Source organism: Chiloscyllium punctatum, chromosome 4 (genome assembly GCF_047496795.1).
Source record: "Chiloscyllium punctatum isolate Juve2018m chromosome 4, sChiPun1.3, whole genome shotgun sequence".
In the NCBI taxonomy this organism is placed as follows: Eukaryota; Metazoa; Chordata; class Chondrichthyes; order Orectolobiformes; family Hemiscylliidae; genus Chiloscyllium; species Chiloscyllium punctatum.
Genome location: NC_092742.1, coordinates 120,633,070 through 120,647,736, shown reverse-complemented (window position 1 = coordinate 120,647,736; position 14,667 = coordinate 120,633,070). Strand labels below are relative to the sequence as shown.

The following is a 14,667-nucleotide window of genomic DNA, read 5'->3' as shown; positions in this document are numbered from 1 at the left end:
CAGGGCAGTGTTTTAGTGACAAGATAAGTGTGAGGCGTCAGTCTGATACTGACACAATAAATGTGATGGAGTCAGGCTGATAGTGACACAGTAAGTGTGAGGGGTCAGCCTGATAATGACACAATAAGTGTAAGGATTCAGGGTTATAGTAACATGGGAAGTGTGAGGGCATGACTGAAAGTGACGCAATAAGTGTGTGGCGGTGAGGCTGATGGGGACGCAATAAAAATAAGGCCGGCAAGGTGAAAATGGCAAAGACTGTGTGAGTGGGTCAGGGTGATAGTGACACAGTAAATGTGAGGATATCAGGGTGAGAGTGACACAGTAAATGGGAGAGGATCAGAGTGAGAGTGACGCAGAAAGTCAGAGGGGTCAGACTGATATTGACACAGTAAGTATGAAGGGGTCAGGCTGAGAGTGACACAGTCAGTGTGAGGGGGAGAGTTTTAGTTATATAGTAAGTGCGAGGCGTCAGACTGAAACTGATACAAAAAGTGTGAGTGGGTCAGGATGATATTGACACAGTACGTCTGAGGGGTCAGGCTGATAGTGACGCAATCAGTGTGATGGGGCAGAGATATAGTAACATGGTAAGCGTGAGGCGTCAGTCTCATACTGACACAAAAAGTGTGATGGAGTCAGGCTGATAGTGACGCAGTAGTTTTTAGGAGTGAGGGTGATATTAACTTAGGAAGTGCGAGGACGTCACTGATGACACAATATGTGTGTGGCTGTCAGGCTGATAGTGACGCAGTAAAATTGAGGATGTCAAGGTGAAAATGGTGCAGTAAGTGTGAGGATGGCAGATGGACAGTGATGCAGTAAGTGTGAGGGGTTCACGCTGATATTGAGGCATGCAAGTGTGAGTGTCTCAGTGTGACAGTGACGCATTACGTGTGAGAGGGTCAGGGTGATAATGACAGAGAAAGTGTGAGGGGGTCAGATTAATAGTGATGCTGTAATTGTGAGCTTGATCAGCGTGATAGTGAGGGGCTCAGGCTAATAGCGACACAGCAATTCTGAGGTGGTCAGGGTAGTAGTGACGCAAAACTTGTGAGCGGGTCAGGCTAATAGTGATGCTGTATGTGCGAGGTGTCAGGCCGATAGTGATGCAGTAAAGGTGAGAGTGTTGGTGTGCTAGTGATGCAGTAAGTGTGAGCCGCTCAGGATGATAGTTACACAGTAAGTGTAAGGAGTCAGGATAATAGTAACATCGGAAGTGTAAGGACGCGACTGATAGTGACAAAGTAAGTGTTTGGCAGTCAGGCTGATAGTAACGCAGTCAAAATGAGGGTCTCGAACTGAAAGTGGCGCAGTAAATGTGAGGGCGCCAGATGGATAGTGATACAATAAGTTTGAGGGGTTCACGCTGAAATTAAGGCGGTAAGTGTGAGGGGTCAGGTCTATAGTGATGCAGTAAGTGTCGGCGGGTCAGGCTGATAGTGATGCATTCAAAGACCAAATATCCAAGGCTCACTGTAGTGCTGAATAGCGAGACTTCTCAAGGCTAAGACAAAAATCAATAGTTCTCATCCTGGTCATAAATCACAATGCTTCATTTTAAAATTGTCCTCTCCTGCTTCTAGATTCACCGATGAGGGAACAAAATTTAATTGCACCACCCTGTTTATCTCTTCAAATATTTTGCAACTCTCAATGAGATTACCTCTCTTGTGTTGAAACTGTTCAAAAAAAGACCGGATTTGCCCAATTTCAATTCACAGGACTAACGTTCATCCATGACATCAAGACTAATCACCATTCGTGGTATTCCTCATGTGGCATTAGTATCTTTCCTAAATTGAGGATTATAATTCCTCATACCGTAGTCCAAGTGTGGTCGAACTGAGCCACAATACATTGGAAATAATTCTTCATTCTCGTGCCCTGAAATCCTTCTGCAGCTTTCACAACAGACTTCTACAACTGCTACTAGAATTCAATGACTTATTAAAAACTTCTCCAAGATGCAATTCCTAAAATCTGTACATCAGACTTTCTTCTTCAAATCTTCGAAAAATAATCTCCACACATTTCCCTCCTGACAAGTATGATAAAGTCAAATCGTTGCTATTTATCAAATCATGAGGGACATGAATAGGTTGACTCGTCAAGGTGTTTTTCTGCTGGTGAGGAAGTCAAAACTTAGAAAACATCGGTTTAAAATTAGTGGGTAAGGATTTAAAAGGGACGTCAGGGGCAACTTTTTCAGTCGTGTCCAGAATGAGCAGCCAGAGAAATTGTTGGAGACTAGTACAACTGTAACATTTAATGGCATCTGGATGAACATATGAGTAACAAGGTTCAGAGGGATGTGGGCCAAAAGTTGGCAAATGGGACCTACTAATTTAGGATAACTGTCCTCAATGGTCAAGTTGGAAAGAAGGGTCACTTTCCGTGTTGTATTGTTCAAGGACTTGATGACTCTAGAACAACCGCAAAAACTTTGCAAATAATTCCGTCAAGACGATTTCAAGTTCCAAATCTTCGGTCAATCTTCCTCTCTTGTGGTCACAAGTTCATGACCTGATGTCAGAACTTACGGATTAGTTGCTGGATCCATTCCTGTAAATTGGTTGTACATTCTTTCTAATTCCGATTTTATTTTTACGAATGTAGCTAGTGTTTGTGGACTTAGCATCAATATTTCTAATACCATATTTCGATGAATATTAAAACACAACTTTGGCACCAGATGATGAGCAATTGAGTCAAAATCGATCGGACATCGTGAGACAATGATCCTCTCTTCGTGTGGTGTACATCCGTGACTGTATAATTCGATGAAGAATCATTCCCGCAACTTCAGCTGTGTCAGGATCTAGTTTGCGATGAAAGCCTGTCAATCTGCTGAGGTAACGTTCGTCTGGGTCTCTGCAAAGGATTTGGCGAAATCTTTGGGTCTTGACAATTTGTTCTTCAAACAAAGAACATATTTCATGAATTAAGTTCTTTTACTATGAAAATTGACCACTTTCCTGCAGCTGTGATGGCCGAGAGGTTAAGGCGTTGGAGTTGAAATCCATTGGGGTCTCCCTGCGCGGGTTCGAATCCTGTTCACAGCGCTGCATCCTATGAAAGTCGTTAATATCTTAGCAGCATTTGGATTTCGTGGAGCTTGAGCTTTGCATTCAATCGAAAGTAAATTTTCAACTGTGAAGAATCCGAAGTAATTTCAAGACGCCGAATTGAACAAATTATATGTCGAGACACAAAAAGCCACCAACTTCCAACACGAATCAGGTTCAAAACATCTGTCGAACTATCGTGAAATTTGGATGTTCGGGGAGGGTGAAATTAAGCAAAACAAGAAGCAATGCAATACATTTACCTGCAGGTGATGAGTTTTTTTTAGGATCAGTTGAAAGTCAAGCTGAGAAAGTTCACCCTAATTTACAACTGACTCTCAAGGCCAATAATCTATTATATCAGCAGTCAATGAATTAGAAAAAGCAACTCCATGTGTGGAAAGGAACTCGACTGATCCAGGTTCCTGGCTTGAGGTGTGATAAGGCAAGGCGATATCAGCCGAGTAGAATTTTCTGGAAATATTAGAAATGGAATGCGAACGGTCTTCTGCTTTCCACATTCATAAGAAACTGTGCATTAAGAACTGAATTTGAAAATTAACGATGAAAATCAGACTTAGCCCTCTGCTTGTGGTGTAGCATTGTTCAGAACAATAAGTTGTTGTTGAGGCTAAAATTGACCAAAATAATCGATGGGGATCTTATCCACGGCCTTCGTTGGAGCAGTTGGTGTGGAGAGCTCAGCATGAATAACCAAATGCCAATTATTCATCTTGGCTATCTGAATTGCTTAGTTAAACATACTCCCAGTTTAATGTAAAAACCTTTGGTCTCAGAGCTAGATGTTTTCATTTCAGCATGTTCCGATCTGAGAAGACACTCCATGGAGTAGATGTGACTTAAATTTTGACTCTAACGTCAGAGATGTTGACACATTTCTGCCCCAAAACAGCACTTCCATTGGTATCAAATCAAACTGAACAAAGGACTAGTCACCTTAGACATTTCCTTTCTGCAGACTCTGCCAATGGACCGTTCAGGCCCGATGTAGGAATAGGGCGTGGTGACATCTGTTCGCAAGTGGATCACTTCATTCTTGCTCACGATCCATAAACCGTAATTCATTTTGAACTTCTTAGCCATCAGCATGATAAGTGGTACATAATGCACAGGTTTGCTTCTCGAAAGAAAGAGCAAAATCTTATTCAATGCAGACGCAAATTCAAGTTGTCCCTGGTCGACCAGAAGACAGATATCACGAAACAAAGTGAATACAGAAAACAATCAATGTTTTCTGGGAGTCAAAAAGATGTACTGGAAGAACAGAAACATATTTTTGGAACTAAAGTCACATACCACTTCCAGACTAAATGTTCTTGAACCGTTATCTTAATTTGACCTTCATTGCTGCAAAAATTATCTTAACAACTCAGTACTTTGTGTTCTTTGAAATTGTTTCCTTCATGTTTCTCTTGATTTTGAAACTAAAACCGAGCAATAGCAATGCACCCTATTTCACTTGCAAAGATCAGAAGAAGATCAATTTATAAGAGAACAGAAATAAAACTACGTCTGTCTTCCGAGAGAAAACACAGTTGCCATTTCGACTCCAAAAAGTCTTCTTCAGAAGTCTGCGCAATGAACTCGAAATAGTAGACCGAAAACGAAAAGAAAAGCCATAATGCCGCGAATACACCACCCGCAAGCGCATCAAGTCCTACTCGAATATGCCGTATTACTACTCTCAACATCAGTGGAGAACGGAACAAAGCTCATTCTGCAGGAGTCAACCTGTTATGACGTAGTTTGTAAAGTCAGAAATATGATTAGGTAAAAACCGGGATGAATGCGGAATATCAGAAGTCTGAAAAAAGCAAGTGCGTGCTTTGCTTTGAATAAGGTTGGCAGTGATGAAAATGGAAATTAACTGCAGAAAGGGGGGCTTAATTAATACTCAGAATCGTTGCAACACACAGGGACGCAATTCTTTTTGCTAGGTTTCTGTTCTGCCATTTTGTAATCACGACTGCTGTCGGCTGTGGTTTCCATTCCAGGCTGAGGTGACGACCTGATGGAAGTTTGCACATTCGCCCAATTTCTGTGTGGTAGCTCTGGTTTGCTGCCACATTCTAAACATTTGCAGGTTATTTGGATTCGCCATTGAACGCACACGGTTACAGAGACAGGGATGTGGAGAGTGTCTGGATTGGACGTAGTTCAGAGGATTTTTGTGAACTTAAATAGACAGAGTGGGGTTATTCTGCTGTTTCCTGGGTGAGCTACATGGACAGAGAGGGGACAGGGTATTCTTCCCTGAGGGAGAGACATTGACAGAGTTGGGTTAGTTGCTCTTACCTGTGTCAGTCACGCAGATACAGTAGGGTCAGTCTGCCCTTCCCTGGGCGAATTTCTTTTACAGAGTGGTGACAGTCTGCTCTTCCCTGCCTGAGCGAAACAGAAAGAGCGGGGTCAGTATTCTCTTCTCTCGATAATTTATGTTGACAGTCTGGCTTCCGTCTGCTCTTCTCTGGCGAGTTACATTGGTAGAGTGGGGTTCGTGTTCATTCATTGGGTGAGTGCCATAGACAGAATGGGATCAGTCTGCTCTTCCCTGAGTGAATTACATTTATAGAGTGGGGTCAGACTGCGACTCAGTGAATGACTTATATTGACCGTGTGGGATCAGTCCGCTGAGTTACACTGAGAGTGTAGGGTCAGTCTGCCCTTCCTTCGGTGAGTAACACTGACTGAGTGGCGTCAGTTTGCTCTTCCCTCAGTGAGTTACATTGACAGAGTGGCGTCAGTCTGCTTTTCACGGAATGAGTTAATTGGACAGTGTGGGATCAGTCTGCTCTTCCATGGGTGAGTTCCATTGACAGAGTGGCGTCAGTCTGCAATTTCCTAGTTGTGGTAAAGTGATTGCGTGAGGTCAGAGTGCTCTTCCCTGGTTGAGTCACATTGACAGATTGGGCTTCATCTGCTCTTCCCTGGGAGAGTCATATTAACAGAATGGAGTCAGTCTGCTCCTTTCTGAGTGAGTAATATCACAGAGTGCACTCAGTCTGTTCTTCCCTGGGTGAACTACGTTAATAGAGTGGTGTCAGTCTGCTCCTCCACGGGCGTGTTACTTTCTCAGAATCGTGAGAGTCTGCTCTTCTCTGTCTGAGTTTAACAGCAAGTATGGTTTCATTACTGTCTTCGCTGGATGATTCACATAGACAGAATGGAATAAGTCTTCTCTTCTCTGAGTGAGTTACTTTGACAGAGTGGGGTCAGGCTCGTCTCCCTGCTTGTGTTTCATTGACAGAATCAGATCAGCCTGCTCTTTCCTGGATGAGTGACAGAGACAGAATGGGTACAGCCTGCTCTTCTCTGAGCGGTGTCAGTCTGCCATTTGCTGGGGGAGTTATATATAAAGTGTTGGGTTAGTCTGCTCTTCCCTGGATGACTAACATTGACAGAGTGGCGTCAGTCTGCTCTTCCCTGGGTGAGTTACATTAACAGAGTGCGGTCGGGCCATAATTTCATCGTTGAGTTACATTGATCGTGTGATGTCAGACTTCCGTCCCCTTTTGAGTTACATTGACAGAGTGGGGTCCATCTGCTCTTCCCTGGGTGAGTTACGTTTGCAGTTTGGGGTCGGTCTGCTCTCCGCAATCCAGGAACTCCATCTCTAGCGGTTTCTTGTCAGTATCTCCATACTAAGGATTTGAGGAGTTAACAAAAGTAACTCGTCCCCTACGTCTTTGGGATAATTAGGAATGGGCAGTGAATCTTATCTCATTGAAAGGCAACTGTGTCCCAGAAATGCATTTCAAATAATTGCATGTTCTAATTCGACACTGCAAGCGGTCGGGAATAACTTGTGGAGAGGTGCAGTGTAGAATAATTAAAGTCAAATGCACTGATGCCTAGGAGAAATGACACAAGATGTGAGTGTGGAGCTGATGGTGCAAGGCTCAGTGTCAGTGCTATTGGTTCAGCATTTATTGCTCACTGTTCGCAATGGCTCACATACCACTGCTGTCAATTCACAACAATGATCCTGTTCATCTTGGTTTGAAAATCCCTGCGTGTGTATTAACGTGGTTAATGGGACGCGAGAGGAGATGAGCACATCCTATAATTCTGTCAGTTTAAACAGACGAAAATATCTGTTGGATGCCAATGCAAGAGGATACTGTCTTTTTCTGTGCCTTTTTAGTGGGGCATGCTCAGCATTGAAACGACTGTTTTTGCAAAAGCAGAGTTTGATTGCCATTCATACTGAGCAACATTAATACAGAAAACGCGTTTTCGAATTCCTGTGATCCAGTGGTTCAGACATTACACATATGGACGAGAAATCTGGCTTTAAACGTGGCGTCATGGCTTAGCTGGTGAAAGGAGCTCCCATCACACTGGTGCCTGCTCATTGTATTGAAAGCTCGTTATTTCTCGCAAGTATTGTGTTGCTGATCGAGAAACTCAGTGTCCTGTTTGAATTGCTGTACATTCTGATTTCGCATTCCGGCTTCATTTTCCTGTTTAAATCCAGTACTGCCGGTTGCTTTTTATAACTACTCTTTTAACCTGGCGATTCTTCCCGCAGTTCCACAAGCACTTCTGCTTCTCATCCTCTTATTCTCATTCCTTCATGCCCAGTTTTGTGGAAATTAAGTGGTGAGGCAGGAGACACTGCAGCATTCCCTGGAAATGTGGTGGTAATGGCACTGACACCACGACATGATCATCCTCATTCTCTGCTGTCACCATTCATTCATTGTACACCAAAGGTAAATGCATCGTTGTTCTTCTTCAGCTATCATGTAATTACTTTCTTTTTCTTTTGGATAAGGAAATCAACTTTAACTTCGAAAGGGTCTTTAGATTTCGAGGAAGAAATGTCTCCTTGCCTCAGATCGAAGTGACAGACGCATTATACAGAGAATGTGACACTACTTCGACCGACTCCAGCCAGGCGTCAGAAAGCCTCTCAGCAGTTCGAATCTCAAACTGTCTCTGAATGTCAGGCTTTTCAAGAGCAGAAATGGGAATTGAGTGATATGGACAGCCAGAGAGTTGGAGAATGTGAAAAAGGCCCAGTAGGATACAGAGACAAATATAGAAAAAACAAAGACACATATTGAGGCAGACACTGAAAGAAACAATTCTCTATTCGGCGTGACTGCTAAATAACGGAAACTAAAAGGAAATGTAGCCATTAAAACATAGCCTTCCACCAGCTCAGGAAAATGAAAGTAGCATGACAGCTGAGTAAGTCATTTTAAGATTGTAGATTCGATGTTTGTAAGCTCAAGAGTGATTTTGATAAATATCCTGGTTCGACAGGTAAGATTATCATTTTCCCAACAGTATAATCTCGAAATCTATAACTAACCTGTTTCCTGTCCATCTTAAGAAAAAAACCCTGTTTCTCTCCACAGATGTTGCCAGGTGTAGCAGGTTTCTCTATCAATTCTCGTTTTTAATTCATATTTCCAAAACCTGTATCTTTTTGTTTTTGATAACCTGGCACAAAACCAAGCATTACCAGGTTCGGACCAGTGGTAAGAAATACTGGTGCCACGATATATTTGCACAATAAAACATGCATTCCCTGTCCGAGAATAGAACCAACACTATTGTGGTTTGAGTTCCAAATCCTAACTACGAGATTACACGGAATGAAGACAGACGCTCTTGCACTTATTCTCAATGAAATGGATTTTCCATTTCAGTTCTGATCAGTTCCACTGCAGATTGGTTTCTACTCGTCTTCAAGTTTTGCAGAATGGAAAATCCAATTTGGCTCATGGTGCAGTCTGGTTTAAAGATATTCATCGATTCTATTCCCAGATTCCAGATTTGGTCCATAACCTTATGTGTTCTGATGTTTCCAGTGTAAATAGCAGTGAGGTTCTCACTTTGATCTTAGATGACACAACAATGGGATTGAACTTTGACATAGTCACACTGTGTTATTACCCACGTCGTGTCTCCCACAGAAAGAGACATACAGACACATTCCCCGAGAGTGACAGAGCTCTCAGGATTTGACCAGCACCATGTGCTTCACTTCAGATGTCCGCTCCAACATGCAAGTTCAACCTCCAAAAGGCAGCTTTTGGTTAAATCAACGCCAGTTCTATAGACAATGAGAGACGTTGATCTGAGCTAGAATTTGAATTGGACGAAACAAACTGTAAATTCGAAAACCCAAACCCTTCCGTTCCTGACAGACAACAGGAATGGACGAGCACGCTGCATCCTCGTGATTTTAAATGCGAACCGACAATCCCCTAATTCGACGTCAGGCGTGTTACCAATTCCGTCACTGACCCAAAGACGAGGCCTGACTGTGACAGTTTGTCTATAGGTAATGTAAACGTCCACATCAGGGAAACAGCATTCACAAGGTGAAAAATCAGCAAAAATAACCACCGTCACTGTTTCACTTGGAATTCCCCACTCTGTGAAACATTTCCTTTCACTGTACTTTCACACTTGAAGTGTTTTACATTCCAGAGCCTGAACTAATTCAGCGAGAAACCACTGGGCATTTCGAGCCCGTCATCCGGAATGAGGCGAGTTGAACGTTGCCTTTCTTGCTGCCAACACATCAGCGCAGCTCAAAACGAGCTCGTGTTAGCATCAGTCTTTACTTAACTTGCTCCAATATATCTGCTGAACAACAGCAGATTATCACAGCATTGCCTTTTTCACATTGAAACCCAGGGTGATAATATGTACCGACTTGGAAACTTGGAGAGAGAAACACAGCTGGTGAAGTCGATTATGACGTACAGATCCCAAAGGCTACTGCAGTGTCAATGGACATCCCTGCATACGAGTCTGAGTTTGCATTGCCCAGAACAGGCTTTCATTCCCAGTCAGGAAATGAAGATTTAATTCTCTTCTTGTGAATTATCCGAAGGAAAACTAAATCCTGGTTGCACCCAGAACACACACACGGATCCTGCCAGAACAATTCAGTGATCAATCAGCATCTGTCTGGAAGGACAATGTCAGCAAATACAAGCGAAAGCTATCACCGCAATTACCCCTCCAAGGTTCTCGCGTTTCCCAGTTGAAAATATCTCGCTGTTCCTTCAATGTCACTACTTCTAAATCCTTGCCTCATGGCATCATGCCTGTACCCCGCTACTGAGGACACCCAGGGTTCTGCGGAGTAACTCAAAATCTCAATCTCTCGAGTAATTAGGGATTGACGGTGCATCACATCACATTGAGCAATGACTTTGTCCCAGTAATACGTTTCCAAAAAGCTGCAGTTTCTAAGGGAACACTTGCAAGTTGTCGGGAATAAGTTGTGATTTGGAGATGCCGGTGTTGGACTGTGGTCTACCAAGTCAAAAATCACACAACACCAGGTTATAGTCCAACAGGTTTAATTGGAAGCACACTAGCTTTCGGAGCGATGCTCCTTCATCAGGTGTTTGTGGAGGGCTCGATCGTAACACAGAATTTATAGCAAAATTTTGCAGTGTGATGTAACTGAAATTATACACTGTAGAATTGATTGTCTGTTAAGCCTTTTATCTGTTGAAAGAAGTGAAACTATCACTGTATTCTATGTGTAAATCACAAATCCCTTTTTTTAAAAGTTGCATTCTCGGGTTAGCTATTAACAATGGTAATAGCAAGACAATATGTTGAAGGTGCTAGTCCCCTGAGTTCTCTGTCTCTGACCTGATGCTTATATTGATTCCAATCCAAAAAGTGAGATAACAGAGTTTTACAGAATTTCATGCAGTTTTTGAGCTCAGAGTTCTACATGAATGTATGTGGTTTTTGAGCAAAATGCAATGTAACTGAAACTTCCAAAAAAATTCAGCACACAAAATATATGTGTGCATATTGGTCTTTGTCTATGTGTGTGTGTCCAGCGAAACCAAAAACTGACAACTCATGAACAGAAGCAGAACTGACAAAGAGAACATATTTTCAGACACACGGACTCATGAATGCTGTCTGTGAGGCAGAGCGAGTCGTCTGGGTCATGAGCTGCTCACACAAATTGCAGCGAGGCAATTCCAAATGGTGCTTTCAACGTACTGGCGCCTTAGAGCACCAATACTTCCAGGAAAGTGCTCAAGTAACATGAATCAGAACTGACTAACAATGAACCATGAAAAGTGAAGATTACCAATTACAGTCTCAATGAGATGAGGTCAACAATTGGGCTGATGTCTCCACCGGATCGAGAGGACCAATCACCAGCCTCTCTCATCAGGACAGAAATTAAGGAAATTAGGGAAAAGTAACCAAGTTTCATATCGCAATTTCCCTCCTTTTCGCAACAACAACAGAAAACTGCGAGCAGATTCAATGTAGAACCTAATTTCACATCAACAGGAAATAAATATCTCCATTCACTTTCAGAGAAACGGTGAAAAATGCAAATTGTCTGGAATATGAAAGTTTGGCGCAGCCTGTTTTTAAGTCGCATATTATGCTGGTGGCCTTTCAGCTGGAGGGGAACGTGACAACTACAGCAGAAGGGGAAAACAGCGTGGGCTCTGACATGTTGGTTGTTTTCTGCTGTGCCACATCACAGCCGGGTTAAAAGAAATGACTGCTTTTTCTGTTCAACTTTAACAAAACTCATCCCTGCAAAACGTTGCCAGCTTAATCCATTAGCACCCGTGGCCGCGCAGGGATGCAAACACAAGCCTTCTTAAGAAGTGAAATCTGAAATCAGAATCTCAGATGCTCAGCCACGCGAGCACACAGGACAAAACCGGAAACCCAAGATCATGTACCTGATGATACCCTGCAGCATACTCACAGCAACTGCACCAGTTCTGCAGAATAAGCGGTGGGAAGGAATTGCTCTATCTGAGCGGTCGTGCTTGTTGTTCTCATCAGCAAATATGGCTTTGAATTTGTTAGCCCATATCTGCTGCCATGCTGAAACGGAATGCAATGCCGATTAGTCGCTGTGTGAAACTTTGTTCACTCTCTCTCCTCAGATAAAGTGATGACTGGAGATGATGAATTCTGCTCCTGCCAGAAACGCCGACTCTCCTGCTGCTCAGATGAACTGAAAAACTGGTTTAGCATTGGAATCCGAAAATGGCAGATCACGTAGCAAGATTATTCGAAACCCAGAGCCAATAAGAGTTCCAACTTTCATGTTATTTCTCCATAATAGTGCATTATCCAGCAGAGCGATGAGCAACTGCCACCTGGCTGCAAGCTGAGTTTGAAACCTCTGTGGGAATCAAGGATTTGTGACTCACTTATTCTCCGTAAATCAAACAGTTCTCACTTTGAGGTGTGCAAAAATTAGTTCCTATACATATTCAGGGAAGGTCAAAGGCGATCTGAGATGTCAAAGAGGTGGTCACTGTTCGTGATTGCTCTTTGTTCGAGTTGTGAAAATTTTTCCCGCTTTATTCACATTCACGTTTCTTGTTGATGACTGAATCAGACAGAAGGTGTTTCACCAGAGCTGCACGTGACTTGCATTCCTCTCCCTCGCTGTCATACTTTCCTGGAACTGTGTGAGAACAAGAAAACAAAATACATACTGTCATTCGGCAGCCTGTCTGCGATTTCCGCATTTTCAGTTACAACATGGCTTAGACTTCAGGCCACACGGTAATATTAGCAACAGTATGAGAACAAGAGTCGATAGTTCATCTGTGCCTGTAAATCTTTTCATTCTGAATGAACTGTATCCGTGTCTGCTGCTTCGAAACTCGAATATGTGAACTGCTCCAAACTATGATTGAGGATTTCTGGTTTTGGTTGACACACGTTGAGAAACGCCAGACAGCGTTCAAATGAAGCTTTCAGAGCACATTTTCGGATGCATTTGACAGAGACTAAAATCATGAATCCAGTGTTCGCTGTGACAGGAGGAAATGAATGCTCTCCTTGTTACTGATCCAGGCCACCTTCGCATGTAAAGCAAATGCGGTACTGTTGTTGCAGAAACGATCAGTGCCCGGTATCTGTGTCCTGAAAGTGGACATGATCGAAAAAATAAAGAATACCATGTTGAAATATCCAGGAAATATTGGCTGAAAAGGCCCAGACAATTTTCCCTGCAGTGCCAAGACAGAGGAACATATGTAACTGCACTCTTAAACAGGATGGCCAGCAGTGATATGAACATCGCCACATATGAAGGACCACTGCGAACAGAAATTTGAAAATGAAATTCACGCAGCAGGTATTCGGAATTATATTTTTTCCACCTCCACAGTAGTATTGAGCGAATAAATTCAAAACAAGGCTTGCTGATGAATATGTAATAAAGCCCCATCGATCATGTTATGAAAGACTGTCGTCTGTAAAGAGGGAACAACAATGTTTCTTCTAAGCTTTGTTCTGGGCCACTTTCACACAAACTGATACGGCTACTCTCCAGAAAATATGAGGGCTCGCGGCATGCACTCTTAGAAATGGTGACCATCAGTGCTGGAAACATCCCTGCATATTCAGAACAAGGAAGAATACATATCGATTAAAAGCGTAGACGGCAATTAATTGGACTTGTATTCCCTTTCACCACAACAGCTAGAATGTGCGGGGATATTCAGAGTAAGGTTTACTGACCAGGTCAGAAAGCAATTACCTCCACATATCTTGACTCACAAGCCTATCTTTCTTTCTGTCCATTTTTTTTTTGAAGCGCCGATCCTTTCCGTAGGAGATGAAGATGATTACTGCTCCCCTGCAGGATCACAGTGGGGCCAGAGACCCGATCGAGCTGCTCAGAACAGTTCGTGTTTGCCGAGAATCACTGAAACTGAGATTGATGACACGTAGACACGGTGTAACAGCTGCCAACACATGTGGAGGGTTTTAGGACGGATTTAGGACCCACTCTGGGAAAAAGACTGGATCCTAAGACTGGGGAGAAAGTGTTCAGGGAGAGGACTGGAGAATGGGGTAAAGAAAGATATTAGCCAAATCGAATGGTGGAGGAGACTAGATATTCTGAAAGCGCTAACCATCCTCCTATGTCTCCCAATCTCTGGCCATCTGGTGTCTCAGGAAATTTTAGAGACTGGGAAAATGTTTGGAGAGGAAGCAATAAATGTGAAGCTGAATATAAAGTTTGAAGTCAGGACAAGTTCAATAAAAAGGAAGTTTGTAGAAAGGCAGAGGGACATGGAGATGGAAAAAGAAGTGTCACCAGTCCCGAAATCTCATTCGGTTTTCATTTTCAAGATGCGACCGGACCTGCTGAGAGTTTCCAGCAATTTCATTTGTTGATTCTGAAACAGAAGATGGGAGTGATCCTGGACCAATCAGCTCTCCCATGTTCGAGGAATATTTGACTTACCCGTTCGAACAGATCACGTTTGTCCCACACTGAAACCTCAGAATCCTTCCCCACCACCACCCTTGTTACTGGCAATAAACTGTTCATTGCATAAACTTACATGAGCACACACAAGAACAATTGCAAAACGTTCAGGGAGAGCTCCGTTCCGTTCCATCAGCACATTCTGAATCAGTTAATTGTTATTCAGGACCCATGAGACATTAAGCCGTCTCTGTCAGAGCACTAACAAATGGCCATTCGCGTTCTGTGTCTTTGAATACTTTGGTTGGTGCACGGATGTAGTGGAATCTCACGTTTTGAAATGGACATCATTCATGGTATTTTCAGCTGCAC

At 42.9% G+C, this 14,667-nt stretch overlaps 1 non-coding gene across 1 annotated transcript; it reads left to right on the top strand.

Annotated features, from left to right (window-relative positions):
* Positions 1-2,983: 2,983 nt before the first annotated feature.
* Positions 2,984-3,065, top strand: trnas-uga (transfer RNA serine (anticodon UGA)). The gene has a single exon. It is a non-coding gene; the product is annotated as a tRNA-Ser (tRNA).
* The last annotated feature ends 11,602 nt before the right edge of the window (positions 3,066-14,667 follow it).